Genomic DNA, 16271 nt, shown 5'->3' on the forward strand with positions numbered 1-16271 from the left:
CTCCTGTGTCAGAGCTGCATGGTCTTTCACCTTTGTGTTTTTCATGTAAAAAATACATTCTTCCCTCCTCTGTCTCTGAAGACTGACTCAAGCACCATGACAGTCATATGATATGTCCAAATGACCTCAGTTCGAACAATAAACAGAGATAGGCTGGTGTTGTTGAATTCCAATTATTCCGATTCCAGGGAGAGAAAATAAATGGTATAGGTGAGGTCACTAAGCTTCCCTGAGCATTCAACCTATGTTCAAAGCAAAATAGTCATGGAGTACTAGCACAGCACACGGTACCCTGTAGCATCCTTGAAAGGATGAGATAGACAGTGAGAAAAAAGATGTAATACCTGATATAGCTTGTATTATGTCCCCCCAAAATTATCTCAAAATGAGATATTATTTGGAAATAGATTCATTGTACATGTAATTAGTTATACTCAGATACTGAAGTAGCGTGGGCCCTTAATCTGAAAAAACGCATATCCTTATAAGAAGAGGAAGGAGATAGAGGGTGCCAACAAATATGTCTGCTTCATCTGCAATGAACCAGGAAGACCATGGCTGATTTTACCACCAGTTACACCTGCACAAATTTTATTGCAAGAAAAATCAAGAAATTTTTCACTGGGCAATTGAATAACCCCATTGTAAGCTACATACCTTTCCCAGGAAATGAGAGTAATTACTTACGAGCACAAATTGCCAGAATTTCAGCAGGGACCCACGTCAACCCTCTAGGATTCTAACAGTTTGATGAAGAAGAAGGAGAGGAGGAGCAAGAGGTAGAAAGCGGGTGAAATAACTTTGAATAAAGCCCGGATTTGCAAGGCATCCAAGTGATTGATTTAGTGGAATCCCTATGCAATTGGGTTCATCATGTACAACATATTCTCCCTCAGGTAGGGGATTTCCAATTGTCAGTCTATTATCCAGTCAGCAAATATTTATTAAATTTAGTCTACAATGATGATGTAGGATATTGCTTACAAATGCTGGGGTTCGTAATCTCATGGAGCCCAAGAATGGATACACAGACCAGGGAGAGGCAAAGAGTTGCACAGGAAGATAGTTTATTATAGTAAGCAAAGAGTTACAGCTCCCGAGTGGGAGGGGGTACCCCAAGCGGGGATGCCTACTAGCTAAAGCAAAATCTTATGTTTATCTACAGTTATTTCAACCTAGGAGAGGGATGTTAGGATGTGGGACCTATGGATACAATGTTTTGCAGACTCGCTCTTCTGTTCAGCTTGGGGGAGGCCTTTGAAACAAACACATTTGTCCCAGAGTATGATTGATATTTTTGTCCTGGTATGGTTGTCCTGGTATGGTTGTCCAGTGTTCTGTTTGTGTTCTGGTTTTGCTCATTCTACGAAGGAGCCTCTAAGTGCCTCATTTCATAATAAGTAACCTGTTTCAATCCCCCCTCTGAAGATGAAATCCTAACTGCCATTAGGGAGTGGAGACGATGACCGCTCTGGGTACTTCAAGAGGAGTGGATAGGGGCCGGCAGCTAGGGCTTATCCAGAGGTGTCTCTAAAACACCCCAGTAGAGGAGCGATTGCAGATGGGGGCAGTTTTGTTTCTCAGGCCACCAGGGCCGCCCGAGGGCTGGTCTGCAAGCCAAGATACACGGTAGGCAACAGCATGAAATTATTGTAATTCCTACAATAATGAATAAAAGAAAAATTAGAGAAACTTTTTAAAGTCTCATCAAGCTAAGAATCCAGGAAGAAAGGAAGGATAGATCTAAGGTGAAAAATCCTGTCCGCTGTTTAATGTTGGAAACTGTGTTATGAATTTGTTGAACTTTATCCTCAACTACCTGAGAATTGTCAAAAATTGCAACAGCATAATCCTTTAAAATTTTCACACCCTTGATTATGTTTGAGGAGTAGGTAGTCTATGGCACCTTGGTTTTCCAGAACTATTTCTCTGACCTGTCCTAACTCTTGTCCCATTGTAAGTTTGGTTGCCTCGGGGACGACAAGAGGAGCTGATGCTGCTGCCCGAAGGCAAGCTGGCCAGCCGCACACCATGAGGTCCAGTTCCTTACTTAGATAGCCCACTGGTTGTTGTGAGGGTCTCTTGGGCTATGTTAGGACTCCTAAAGCCATTTCTTTACTCTCTGTTACATATAAATGAAAGGATTTTCCTGTGACAGGCTTAACGCTGGGGCATTGAAAAGAGCCTGTTTTACAACCCAATTGAAAAATGGGCAGAGGACTTGAAGAGACATTTCTCCAAAGAGGACATACAAATGGCAAATAGACTTGAAAAAATGCTCAACATCACTAATCATCAGAGAAATGAAGTAAAAACCACAATGAGATATGACCTCACCCCAGTCAGAATGGCTATCATCAACAAGACAAATAGTAACAAGTGTTGGAGAGGCTGTGGAGAAAAAGGAACCCTCATACACTGCTGGTGGGAATGCAGACTGGTGCAGCTGTTATGGAAGGCAGTGTGGAGGTTCCTCAAAAAATTACGAATAGAATTGCCATATGACCCAGCAATCCCTCTCCTGGGTATCTACCCAAAAAATCTGAAAACATTTATAGATAAAGACACATGTGCTCCAATGTTCATTGCAGCTTTGTTTATGGTGGCCAAGACATGGAAACAGTCAAAATATCCTTCGATAGATGAATGGATAAAGAAGTTGTGGTATATATACACAATGGAATACTATTCAGCAGTAAGAAAAGATGATATAGGAACATTTGTGACAACATGGATGGATCTTGAGAGTGTAATGCTGAGCGAAATAAGTCAGACAGAAAAAGCAGAGAACCATGTGATTTCACTGATATGTGGTATATAAACCAAAAACAACGAAACAACAAGACAAACAAATGAGAAACAGAAACTCATAGACACAGACAATAGTTTAGTGGTTACCAGAGGCTAAGGGGGGTGGGGGGTGGGAAATGAGGGTAAAGGGGGATCAAGTATATGGTGATGGAAGGAGAACTGACTCTGGGTGGTGAACACACAATGGGATTTATAGATGATGTAATACAGAATTGTACACCTGAAATCTATGTAATTTTACTAACAATTGTCACCCCAATAAATTAAAAATAAATAAATAAAAGAGCCTGTTTTAAAAGGCTGAAAGCCTGTTTTGTCTTTGGGCTCCAATGTAACAGGTGTGTATTTGCAGTCTGAGTGACTTTAACTAGTTGATAGAGAGGGTGGGCCATTTCTGCGTATCCCGGGGTGCACAGGTGGCAGTAGCCGGTGATGTCTAGGAAGCCCCTTAGTTGTTTCAGGGTCTTAGGTAGGGGATACGAGGAGATGGGATGGACCTTGTCCTCTCCTGGGGCCCTAGTGCCTTTGGAGATAATTAGCCCATGGTATTTGACAGAAGTCTGACACATCTGGGCCTTGGCCTTGGCAATCTTGTCGCCCTTAGAGGCTAAAAAATGTAAAAGAGCAGTGGTGCCTCGGCTGATGTGGTCTTCAGATGGAGCACACAATAGATCATCAACATATTGTAAGAGCTTGTAACTGTCATAAGAAAAGTCTGACAGGTCCTTAGAGAGGGCCTGTCCAAGGAGGTGAGGACTATCTCTGAATCCCTGGGGGAGGACCGTCCAGGTGAGCTGTGAAGTCTGGGTCCTCAAAGACAAAGAGATATTGTGAGTCAGGGTGTACAGACATGTAGAAGAAGGCATCTTTTAAGTCTAAAACTGTGAACCATCTGGCAGTCTCAGATATTTGGGCTAAGAGCGTGTAAGGATTTGGAAATATAGGGTGTATAGGAGAAACTGCCATGTTGATGGCTCAGAGGTCTTGAACTAATTTCCATTCTCCATTGGATTTAGGAATTCCTAAGATGGGGGTATAGATAGGACTACTGCATTCTCTAAGAAGGCCCTGTTGTTTGAGATTGTTAATGATTGGTATTACTCCTTCCAGTGCCTCAGGTTTTAGAGGGTATTGCCTCTGGCAAGGAAATAGAGTGGGGTCCTTAAGATGGATGTGTACCGGGGTGGCTGTTAAGGTGCGACCAGCTATCCCCTGTGTGGCCCAAACATCAGGGTTGATGTTGGTTCTATGACCGGGAGGCAGCTAGGAGTACTTCCAGGGCTAAGAGAACAATAGTTCCCATCTTAGTCATAATGTCGCTTCCTGTTAGTCGGGCAGGGCTTTCTGGCATGAGTCAGAAAGAATGGGAGAACATTAGGCCATCCCATATGCAGCTGAGAGAAATTAATAGTAATGGCTTGCCCATTACTCCTCGGATAGTAACATGTTGATTGGAGAGGACCCCTGGGTTGGAGAGGAGGACGGAGAAAGTGGCTCCTGTGTCTGGAAGGAAATCAATGGATTTTCCTTCTCTTTCTAGGGTTACCTGGGGCTCAGGAACCCCGATAGTGAATTGGGACGAGGGAGCCATCATAGAAGCCGGGGTCCCATCAGTCCGGAGCAGGGGTACAGCTAAGCGAGGGTCCCAGGGCGTGGAGGCCTCCCGGGACAGTCTGACTTCTAGTGATCCTCGTGGCAAATGGGACAGGGCTGCAGAGGTCTCTGAGTCGGCTCTGGTTGCCGTGGACATTCCCTTCGCCAGTGGTCAGATTCAGACTTTCTTCGGGTACCCTGTTGAGCTGTGGTCTGTAAGGCGGCCGCTAATATCTCTGCCTGTTTTCTTATTTTCCTCTCCTTGTCCTAGGCTTCCTCCTGGTCCCGATTGTAAAAGACAGTGTCGGCTACCTTAAGTAACTGCTCCAAGGTGCCTTCAGGACCAATAGCCATTTCTGTAATTTCCTGTGGATATCTGGGGCAGCCTGAGCTATAAATTTATCCTTTAAAATGATTTCTGCTTCAAAGGAGTCTGGTCCAATAGGAGTGTACTTGATTAGGGCTTCCCTGATTCTTTCTAAAAAGGCTGCCCTCAGAATTTTTCTTCTGAATTCTGGCTAATGGTAGATAGTTTTGAATAATTGATGGGCTTAGTCCTCGTTCTCCTCAGACCCTCTAAAATGCACACAGTAAAATGTTTTCTCCGCCAATTTCTGATGGCTGTATCAGGATCCCACTGTGGATCTGTAGCAGGTACTGCTCGCTTTCCTGTAGGAAAGGCTCCAGAGTGGGGTCTCGTTCTGTTTGTTCATCATGGTATGTTAGGAACTGATCATCTCCAAATTTTCTGGCTGCTTGTAAAACTGCCTGGTTTTCAGAGTTAGTGAGAGTCTGATTTAAAAGGAACATAACATCCTTCCAAGAAAGGTCAAAGACTTGGGTTAGGTGCTGGAAGGCTTCTATGTATTTGTCAGGGTCATCTGAAAACCTCCCTAGGTCCCCCTTTATTTGTCTGAGGTCCTGTAGGGAGAAAGGGACTTGAACCCTACAGGCCCAAATTCTCCTGGCATCTCGTGTAAGGGAAGGAGAGTTGTTCTTAATTGGGAGCGCCTTCGTACAGGAGGCCCTGGATATGGAGGGCAATGAGATGGAGCTGGGGTAGGAGCTGGCTCAGAGGGAAGAGTAGGGAGTAGAGCTTTGGGTTGTTCCTCTGGCTCAGGATCTGATGGGGGAGCCTCCTTTGAGGAGGAGGGTCCCATAGGGATTCCTTTGCAGGAGGGGGTCAAGAGACTCCAGCCCCAAGGTCTGGGTCTATCTTACACTTTTGGCAAAGACCTGGGTTATCTCTCAAAGGAAAGAAGGACTGTACATAAGGAACTTTTGACCATTTGTCTTCCCGCCTGTAAAATAGATCTAATTGTTTGATAATATTAATTAGTACTTCCTGCAGAAGGCCAGGTTTTCCCATTTTTCAATTTGTATAGAGGCCAAATCTCAGAGCAAAAGAAAACCAGGCACTGCTTCTTCGAAGTCTGAGGATCGAGTTTGTCCCAATGTTTCAACATGCAATTCAGGGGGCTTGAAAGCGTGTAAGGGCTAATTGCCCACCTGGAAGGGAGGATGAACAGAAAGGCGTCCCTTTGCAATTCATCTCCCACAATTGGTCTAGGGTGTCCCCTAGAAAACTTGGGCCACGGACACTGCACGACGGGTTCCGAGGCAGGTGGGGAGACACGGCATGCCAGGATTTATTCACACTTAACTGGGCCGCCCGGCCCGTGCCCCCCATGGGCACCTACTGAAATCTGTGTGTGTGTGTCCCCACCTGAATGTCTGGTGCTGGACCACAGGCTGATAAAGGCTTTGGCCGCTAATAAGGTAGAGTGGTATATGCCTCGACTCTGGGCATCACAAAAATTGATGCCACGATTAATATAATAGTAACAGTCTTCTTCATAAAGATAGTAAATGGGGAGTACATGATTAAAGCTTGTAAGTTCTATAGGAAGGCATTCAGTGAAAACAAAAAGGTGTAGAGGGTTGTCGTTGAGATTGGGAACTATTTTGTTTCCACCTATGATGAATGTAAGGTGTCTGTCAGCTTGTAGTTGCTGTGCTGGCCAAGGGAGTCAGAGCCAAGCGGGTAATGTTTAGCTCATTGCTGTTAGCCCATAAACTCACTCCTGTTTCCTCTTTGCCTGTCCCTATCTACTAACTCACAAGCGTGCTCCTGTTAACTGTTTATTTGTCTCATCAGGAAGGTCTCAAAAACAACAAAGATATTTGGGGTATGTATCAGGATACTTCCACCTGTGCTTTAAACTTGAAAGAGATCCCAGTAAGAGAATATAAGAGTGTGAGCTAAATGCAAGAAAATCTTATCCTGAGACACAGAGATGTCCTATAGAGTCCCAAGATCCATGTGTTTACCTTAAGGTGTCTTGAGGCTGGTGGAAGGTATTGAGGAGGTTTCACAGAGAAGAGACCCTGGACCAGCATTTCAAGACCTGCGGAGAGATGATGACAGGATGAAAAGAGCAGTATAAATGGAGGACTCATCCCACTGGCACTCTTACAGGCGGTCGTGCTGGGAAGGGACCAGAGAGACCTTTGGGACCCACCACAGAGTAGCCACTACCAGGGTCCCTCAGCTGTCTGCAAAGGCCCACAATCCTGGCCACGCACCAGTATTCAGCTTCCTCACAGAAAGAAAGAAGAAAACAGCAGAGGTGTAAGAGAAAGCAGCACAGAGGGGAAGGGAGAGCCTCTGGATGGCACCCGTCCAGGCATTCACACAAGGGGAAGACCCAGGGAGCCTTTGGGACCCACCACAGAATACCTACGAGCAGAGCCCCTCAATTGCTGCCAAGAGCCATTCACCCTTACCTCACACCATATTTGGGACCCCCTCCTCACAAGAGAGAAGGCAAGAGGAAAGGCAGTTGGTCTATGGCCAATGTTCCTCAGGTTCAGCACCGGAGGGGATTGACCAGAGCCCTCCTGCAAAGCCTGCCTTCCGAGTCTTAAGGTTGGCAGCCGTGCTATTTACTTATAACTGGCTGATGGAGGCCCAATATTTGTGTAATAGGAGAAAGAGATGAAAATAATGAAAGGCCATAAGTGGGCAAGTAGACAAGCACAGATAATATTTACCTCTCCCAGATCCCGGATGAGCTCCCCAATGATGTAGGATGTTGCTTAGTGAATGCTGGGTTCATAGTCTTGTGGAGCCCAAGAATGGATACACGGACCAGGGAGAGGCAAAGAGTTGCACACCAAGATAGTTTATTATAGAGGGCCAAGAGTTACAGCTCCTGAGCGGGAGGGGGTACCCAAAGCTGGGATGCCCACCGGCTAAGGCAAAAGCTTGTGTTTATATACCTTTATTTCTACCTGGCAGAGGGATGTTGGGATGTGGGTGTCTATGGATACAGTGTTTCCCAGGCTCACTCTACTGCTCAGCTTGGGGGAGGCCTTTGAAAAAAAACCATTTGTCCCAGAGTAGAATTGATGATGTTTTTGTCCTGGTACGGTTGTCCTGGTATGGTTGTCCTGTGTTCTGTTTTTGTTCTGTTTTTGCTTAGTCTACCAAGGAGTCTCTAGCTGCCTGATTTCATACTAAGTAACCTGTCTCTCTCTCTCTCTCTCTCTCTCTCTCTATATATATATATATATATATATATATATATATATATATGCAAAACAATAAGTTTCAAACTCTAGACAGAGAAAGATACCATTAAAAATTCAAGTAAAAACACAGTAGTATACAATTGCTAAGTACTATAAAATTGTCAAATACTATATTGCCAAGTAGTACAGACCTGGGAGCTTCAGATTTTATTTCCAAACAAATAAAATAATTATTTCTATGGATTTTTTGACAAGTTATGTAGATTCATGTGTGTTGTGAAATTATTTATTATTCATTAAATATAGATGGGTGCATTAATTTGGGGAACAGTTCTTTTATTCTATTTCTATAATACATGGAACTTTTATGCCGAGAACAATCAGAGTATGATAAAAACAAAAACAAGCAAACAGCGCCTAATAAGTTCTATAGCACATGTTCTGCCAATTGCTCTTACGAGCACTTTATATGTATTACCTCGTTTAACCCTAATAACTGTGTAGAAAACTAATATCCTTATTTTACAGATGAGGAAATTGAGGCAGAGCATTTCGGAAATGGGAAAAAGGGAACATGTCTAATAAGCAACAGGAACAGATATGAACAGGCAGAATGGATCAAGAGTCCATCTTCTTAATCATTCAGCTATACTGACTCATCTCCAGGTAGAAAATCTTCATTATATTGTGACCTACATATGAGATATTCTTAGAGATCTCTAGATAAGAGTTAGTTAGATCAGAAATTATAACCCCAAACCGCCATACCTAATCTTATCACATTTTAATTTTTATTAATAAAACTGGTAGTACTTTACCTCTTACTTATAAATTATTTATTACAGATTAGTAAAATGCATTAGTACCTTTTTTCTTTTTTACTCATGAACTGCTGATTTTAAAAATATAAATGTTCTGTAACCTCAAATACTTGGCAAATTCTTGAAATAAACAGTACACTCTTTTGCTTGAAAAAAACCTAGATCAAAATAACATTTGACAACTGTATGTTGAATGAATAAATTATTAAATTCTCACACAGTGGGACCTTGTGCAGACAATTGTTTCAATCCAAATGAATATTGTGGTATTTTAAGGTCCTCGTCTTGCAGTATTCATACTCAGGGTCACTGTACTTGATTCAACCCCACACAAAAAAGTGAGGAGGGAGAAAAAGAAGATGATGAAGAAAAAGAAGAAAAAAAGAAGAGCCTGACTACATAGAAGAAGAGGGGCCTCCTCTCTTGATACCAATCTCTGAAGATTTAGGGTATTTTACACGAACTACATAATATATTATGTATATATATGTATATTACATGCATACATAGCATATATAATGTATTATGTATTACATATTGTATGTACATGTATATACTAGGCATATATTCTAGATATATAATTTTATGTATATATAACATGCTATGTACGAGATACACTATATCTATATATCTACACACACACACACACACACACACACACACATACACAGAACGATTGTATGTGATTGGAAATAAAGAATGTCACTGGGCACACCAACTTCTCTGACAGAGGTTAAAGAAGTGCCACGCAGGGAGGGAAACATAAATTGACTGTAGCTCTTACTGAAATGCTGACAGTTATCTGTTTATCCTTCTTGTGTTGCATTCTATAGTCCATAAACCCCTGACATTGTTATATGGTTTATAAATATCCAAATTTCATTGTTCCACAATGTTCTTAAAATTACCTCCTGGTTTAGTTAAGCTCCTAATGTTATAATATAACTTATTTCTATCCCATGTGTGCTTGTTTTCGATTTATAAAAATAGCTTCTCTGTTACACAGTATATCCTCGTCTGTTTAGTAGTTAAGCTTTTGAATTTCTCGTTGGTTTACAGAGATCCAGAATATACCACCTTGGACAACACGACTATCCTCAAATGTCATTCCTCAATATGCTATTGCTGTTTTTAGATCCAAACTTACTTACCTTTTGCAACTGCAAGTAAACACCTGACAACTTACAAAGTTATTATTGTGATTATTTAAGTACTGGAAAATACAAGCTATCACTGGGTTCTTAAGTTACTTTTGTTCTAACTCATCTTTACCACGTCAAGTTTGTGTGACGTAACATTTATCTAAACACCCATATTATACTTACTGTATAGCATCAAATTTAGAAAAGTAATTTAGATTTCTGCCTTTTCATCTCAATTCTCCAATTAATGAAGCTAAAATGTGTGTTTCTTTCATAATTATTTGAATAATCCACTTATTCATTTAATGGAGTTAATTCTAAGCAGTGTTTAGTTTAAATCTCACATTTTAGTTAGACATCTTGATAAAAGATAATTTAAAATATGTATTATTTAGGCTATCACATTCAAGAGAAATAGGATCAAGAGGATACTAAATGTCCTTTATCTCTCACCCGGAGCCTACACTTACATTTGTCTTATGCTTCCATTTCTTACCTGATAACCCAGTGTCAGATGCTCAGATGAGCTGGAAAGCTGAGCTGGCAAATTCAGAGTAGCCATTAAAGCAACAAGCCCAAAATGAAAGTGTTAACCCTTTACTTACTTACTGTGATGGTATAAGCAAGAGAAAGCACTGATTGCCCTATTCCATTTTCCCTCATGGAATGGCATTCTGGTGGAAAGTCAGGTGGATCAGAACAGATGTGGCGGTTATCTCACTGACAAGGGAGTCCCCAACATAAGGCTATTGCCATTTTACGGACCACGGGGCCAGGGAAAAACTGGGTACTGAAAGTGGGGGTAAAGTTTCTTCAAGATTTTTAGAATTCGAACACTACCAAAAAGGTCTCAGTTTACAAAAACCTAAGATAACAGCTAATTAAATGTTCTGCTAGACTCTATGATAATATTTAGCCCACCTAGGCTCTCAAAAGTTATCTTTATACAGGTAAACAAGCATCTTTGTATTTTATAATAATTAAAATTAACCTATAACTTTATTCAGTCACATTAATAACAGGGTGAAAAAAATGAATGCAATTTTGGCATTTAAGTCATTGCAAAATTTTTTTATATGTATCATAACTAAATTGAATAACCTTTAAACAATCCTTGTGCATATATATATATATATATATATATATATATGAACAATTATAACCATATACACTCCCAGCATCTGAGCACCAAAATATATTAAACAATTACTAACAGATCTTAAGGAAGAAATATGAGGTCTAACAATTAAATACGCCAACTCATCCTAGAAAAAGTGCTACATACCTCATTGCTGAATATTATTATAGTCGCCTTCAAAGTACTCCCCTTTGAAGCTACGCACCCATGCAGCACGTAGTCCACTCTTCAAAGCAATCTTGGAACTTTTTTTCTGGAATGGCCATCAGAGCTGTCTTCGCATTACCCTTGATGTGCTGAATGTCATCAAAATGTCTTCCTTTCAATATTTACTTTATATTTGGGTAAAGAAAGAAGTCATTGGGGGCCACATGAGGCCAGTGGGGAAGGTGTTCCAATACAGTTATTTGTTTCTTGGCTAAAACTGCCTCACAGACAGTGCCCTGTGAGCTGGTGCATTGTCATGATGCAAGAGCTCCTTCAGGACCATTTATGCACATACTTTTCTCATGCCAAGATTTTTAGTTAATATTTTCCTGTTTCTCTACCGATGTTTACTTGGTCTGCTATGATTCTCCCTAACAGTCAGCTAACTATTGTGACACAGAGTTCTATGATTTGGCAATGTTTTTATCAGTTCTTCTCATTTCTGGCCACCCTGAACTTTCTTCTACAGTGATGCATTTTCTCCCCTCAGAAAAAGTTTAATCCATTTGTACATGGCCGTTTTCTTCATTGCCTTATACCCATAAACTTGGACTAACATGTCCCTGATTTCACTTCTACTCTCACCAAGTTTAACAAGAAATTTAATGTTTGTTCATTGCTCTATTTCCAGTTCAGATCTTTTCCTACAGCACACAAAAACACACAAGGACAATAATGAACACCACTCAGAAAGACACCACCACACATTGACAGGAACATAGTTGTGAGACACGAGTATATCAAGGTTATGAAACCTTACTGAGATTTTTGTACAGTGCTCCCAATGTAATTGCTTGGTGGCAAGTTCTCAAACTTAATTGTCAATTATATGATAACAGCGGGGGACTTCAATACCTAACTATCAACAATGTCAGAGGGGTAGTAGATTGGGGGAGGTGGGTTATCACTTTGTGAGGGATATAAGTGATAAATGTCTAACTATTACAGTGTTTTGTGCAGATGAAACTAATAAACAAACAAACAAACAAACAAACAATTAAATAACAATGGATAGGTCATCCAGACAGAAAAACAACAAGAAAACATTGAGATTGAATATTTAAGAACAAAGAAACTTAAGAGACATATATAGAAAATGCTACTCAATAGCAGCAGAATACATTTTCCCAGAGCACACACAACATTCTCCAAATAGAGCATGTGATAGACACAAAAGAAATCTTAGCAAATTTAAGAATATTGAAATCATACCAACTTTCTGATCTCAGTGGTATGAAACTACAAATCAAGAGGAAAGTGAGAAGATCTACCAACATGTAGAAACTTCTGAATATCCAATGGAGGAAAAAAATCACAAGGTGAATAAAGAAGAAAAATTATCTAAAACAAATGAAAATGGGAATATGTCATATCTTACATGTTGCAGCAAAAGCAGTTCTAGAGGGAACATTATAAAAGTGAACACACATATTAAGACATTAGAAAGATCTCAAGTAAAAATGAACAAACAACAACAAAAAAACTTTACATCCCAAGACACTAGAAAAAGGAGAACCACTTAAGCCAAAAGTGAAGAAAAGGAAGAAAGCAAATAATAAAGATCAGAGTGGAAATAAATGAAATAGAGACCAAAAAACAGTAGAACAGAACAAGGAAACTAAGACTTGGTCCCTCAAAATGTAAACAAAAAATGACAAAACTTTAGCTAGACTGACTGACAATAAGAGAGAGGACACAAACAAATAAACAAATGAACAAACAAACAAATGGATGAAAGAGGAGACATTACAAATGCTACTACAGAAATACACAGGATCATGAGAGACTACTATAATAAGAACAATCATAAGCCAACAAAGTACATAATGTAGAAGAAATCAGTACATCTAGCAACACACAACCTATCAAGACTGAATCAGGAAGATATAGAAAATCAGAGCACACCAATAATGAGTAAAGAGATGAAATCAGTAATCAAAACCTCCTAACGCAGAAAAAGCCAGGACCAGATGGTTTCACTGGTAAATTCTACCAAATTTTTTTTTTTAAAGAAAGATGAACAGCAATTCTCCTCACACTCTTCCAAAAAGTTAAGGAGGAGGGAATACTTCTAAACTTATTCCACAATGACATTACCCAGACTTGCAAAACAAATTCAAGAACACATTAAAAGTTTTATACAACACAACCAAGTGGGATTTATCTCTGGGATGCAATGATGGTTCAACAAACACAAATAATTAAATGTAATATATCACATCAATAACACGAAAGATAAAAATTACATGTGACCATCTCAAGAGAAGATGAAGGCAGCCTTTTCTATGAGACAGAATTAGTGAATTGACAGAGGTACAGGTGAGCTATTCGGAAAAAGAGGTGATGATATGTTATACTCCACACATTTATTTTAACAAAGGAGAACAGTAAACAACCCAACAGGAATATCTGCATCTTGTTGAGTCCATCCTTCTTGTGATTATGAACACAAGGAGCCTGAAAAAAGTGTTTACTGACTATTTATTCTGTACTAGAGCCTGAATTTATATGGAAACAATACTAGTCCCTGCCCTCAAAGAAATTAAAGCTTACACCCAAAATTATTTTACAACCATTGCAATGAATACAAATTAGATAAGTAAAAGAAAGTGAGCAATATAAGGCATCAAATTAGAAAGATGTTCTAATTTAGTGTAATAAAATTTGGACATATGGGTTAGAATTAGCAGTAGTGGAAAAAGATTCCAAGAACAGCTATCTTTACAATTGTGCACCTGGCACTAAAGTATATTTTAATTTCCAATATTTTACAGTTGTGGAAACTGAGAAATAGGAAGGTTAAATAACCTGCCATGTAATTAGTCATTCATTGATCTGAGATTAGGCCCCAAGGCTGTTCTTCACATGAAGCTTAAGTGGTTCTTATTTACTACATAATCCCTAGTCCTGAACATACACGTGACAGTCAGGGAGAACTTTGTCCCCAAAGCCCACAGTTCTCACCTCTTCCTTTGTCTTATACCCATATCCTCACCATCAGGTGATGGGTGGGAGAATTGTAACTCCTCCAAATTCTCAATTAATATTCATTGCATACATTATGCCTTTATATAAAACCACAGTACCTATTAAAAATACGTTCTATTTCATGAGTCACTAGAAGATCTCAACTAGTTTGATCTGGCGGAAGAACCAGGGAACATGAAGATAGTTCAATAGAGACCATCCAATCTGAAGAACAGACAGACAAAAGAATGAAAACACTGAACAGATCCTCAAAGACATGTGGAAAACAGTAAGCGTACTAATAATAAGGAAGAGGAAAGATAAAAAGGCAGGGAAAAGTGTTTAAAGAAATTGTGTCTAAAAGCTTTCTAAATTTGCTGAAAACCATTAATTTACACAGCCATGAAGCTCAGCAAACAGCAGGATAAACATGAATAGATCTACACCTAGGCATATTACAGACAAACTACCGAAACACAAGTTTTAGGATTGTTTCTTCTATTTCTGTGAAGAATGCCTGTGGAGTTTTGATGTGGATTGGGTGGAATTGCTAGATGTCTTTGGGTAGTATAGGCATTTCAATGACATTAATTCATCTGATCCACAACTACAGGAGTCCTCCCATTTGTTTGTATCTTTGATTTCTCTCAGTAAAGTCTTGTGGTTTTCATTGTACCATTTTTTCACTTCCCAAATCCTACATGGTCATGGAGTATAAAACTTTCAACGTATTCTTGAATTTGTTTTGCAAATCTGGGTAATGTTGTCATTGTACAATTAGTTTAGAAGTATTTCCTCCTCCTTAACTTTTTGGAAAAGTTTGAGGAAAATTGATGTTGACCATTCTTTAAAAAAAATTTTGGTAGACTTCACCAGTGATGGCATCTGGTCCTGGGTTTATCTGTGTTAGTAGGTTTTTGATTACTGATTCGTCTCTTTACACATTATTGGTGTGCTCTGATTTTCTATTTCTTCCTGATTCAGCCTTAGTGGGTTGTGTGTTGCTAGATGTACTGATTTCTTCTAGGTTGTGTACTTTGTTGTCATATGATGGTTCTCATTATAGTAGACTTTCCTGATCCTGTGTATTTCTGTAGTAGCATTTGTAATGTTTCCTCTTTCATTTCTATTTGTTTGTTTGTTTCTTTGTTTGTGTCTTCTCTCTTATTCTCAGTCAGTCCCGCTAAAGTTTTGTCAATTTTGTTTATCTTTTTGAGGGACCAATTCTTAATTTTGTTGTTCTGTTCTACTGTTTTTTTGTTGCTATGTCATTTATTTCCACTCTGATTCTTTGTTGTTTGCTTTATTCCATTTCTTAACTTTTGGCTTAAGTTGTTCTTCATTATCTAGTTCCTTGTGGTGTAAATTCTTATTGAGCACCTTCTAAATTCTTAATATATGTGTTTCTGTTATAAAGTTTCCTTTAGAACTGCTTTTGTTGCATCATGTAATATATGATACATTTCCATTTTCATTTGTTTTTAATTTATTCTCCTTTATTCACCTTTAGATTTGTTTTTGTCCCATTGGATATTCAGAATATCACTAAGATTTCACTAAGCATTGAAAGTTCCATGGAAACAAAAAGTTTAGTAATATTATTAATTGCTAGATTCAGCATATCATTGTTTGGTATGGAAAGGAGGAGCTAAAACAATTCCTGCGGTCACAGATGCAGTTCAGTTCCTGCAGAGTGGTCTAGCCAGGGAGAACAGGGAAAAGCTCTCAAGGATATCAAAAGGCCCTTAAAGCATTTAGTTCAATGAAAGTTTATATTATGAAACCAGAATTTCTTGGCGAGCTATTCATTTTATAAGTAGTCTGCTCTCATCAATTATACTTATCGGGCTATGCACCTCTCACAAAAGAGATTATTGCTTTGCATAGAAAAATGACATGAAACAAGAGATAGGTTAAGCATTTACAAGCCTTATCTACCCTCAGCTTAAACTGTATTTACTTACCAGTGAACATTTGTACAAGGATTAAAAATCTCCCCTAGGGTCAAACTGGGTTTAGTGGAAACCTGAGAATCATTACCAAAGAGCAGCTGATATA

At 39.4% G+C, this 16271-nt stretch overlaps 1 long non-coding RNA gene across 1 annotated transcript; it reads right to left on the minus strand.

The window, feature by feature from the left end:
• Nucleotides 1–484: 484 nt before the first annotated feature.
• Nucleotides 485–11497, minus strand: LOC141571699 (uncharacterized). Its single transcript, XR_012496721.1, has 3 exons — nt 11187–11497; nt 6736–6812; nt 485–1659 (listed from the first exon to the last, which is right to left on the minus strand). It is a non-coding gene; the product is annotated as an uncharacterized LOC141571699 (long non-coding RNA).
• Nucleotides 11498–16271: the final 4774 nt, after the last annotated feature.

The sequence above is a fragment of the Rhinolophus sinicus genome, linkage group LG05, assembly GCF_036562045.2.
Source record: "Rhinolophus sinicus isolate RSC01 linkage group LG05, ASM3656204v1, whole genome shotgun sequence".
Taxonomy (NCBI): domain Eukaryota; kingdom Metazoa; phylum Chordata; class Mammalia; order Chiroptera; family Rhinolophidae; genus Rhinolophus; species Rhinolophus sinicus.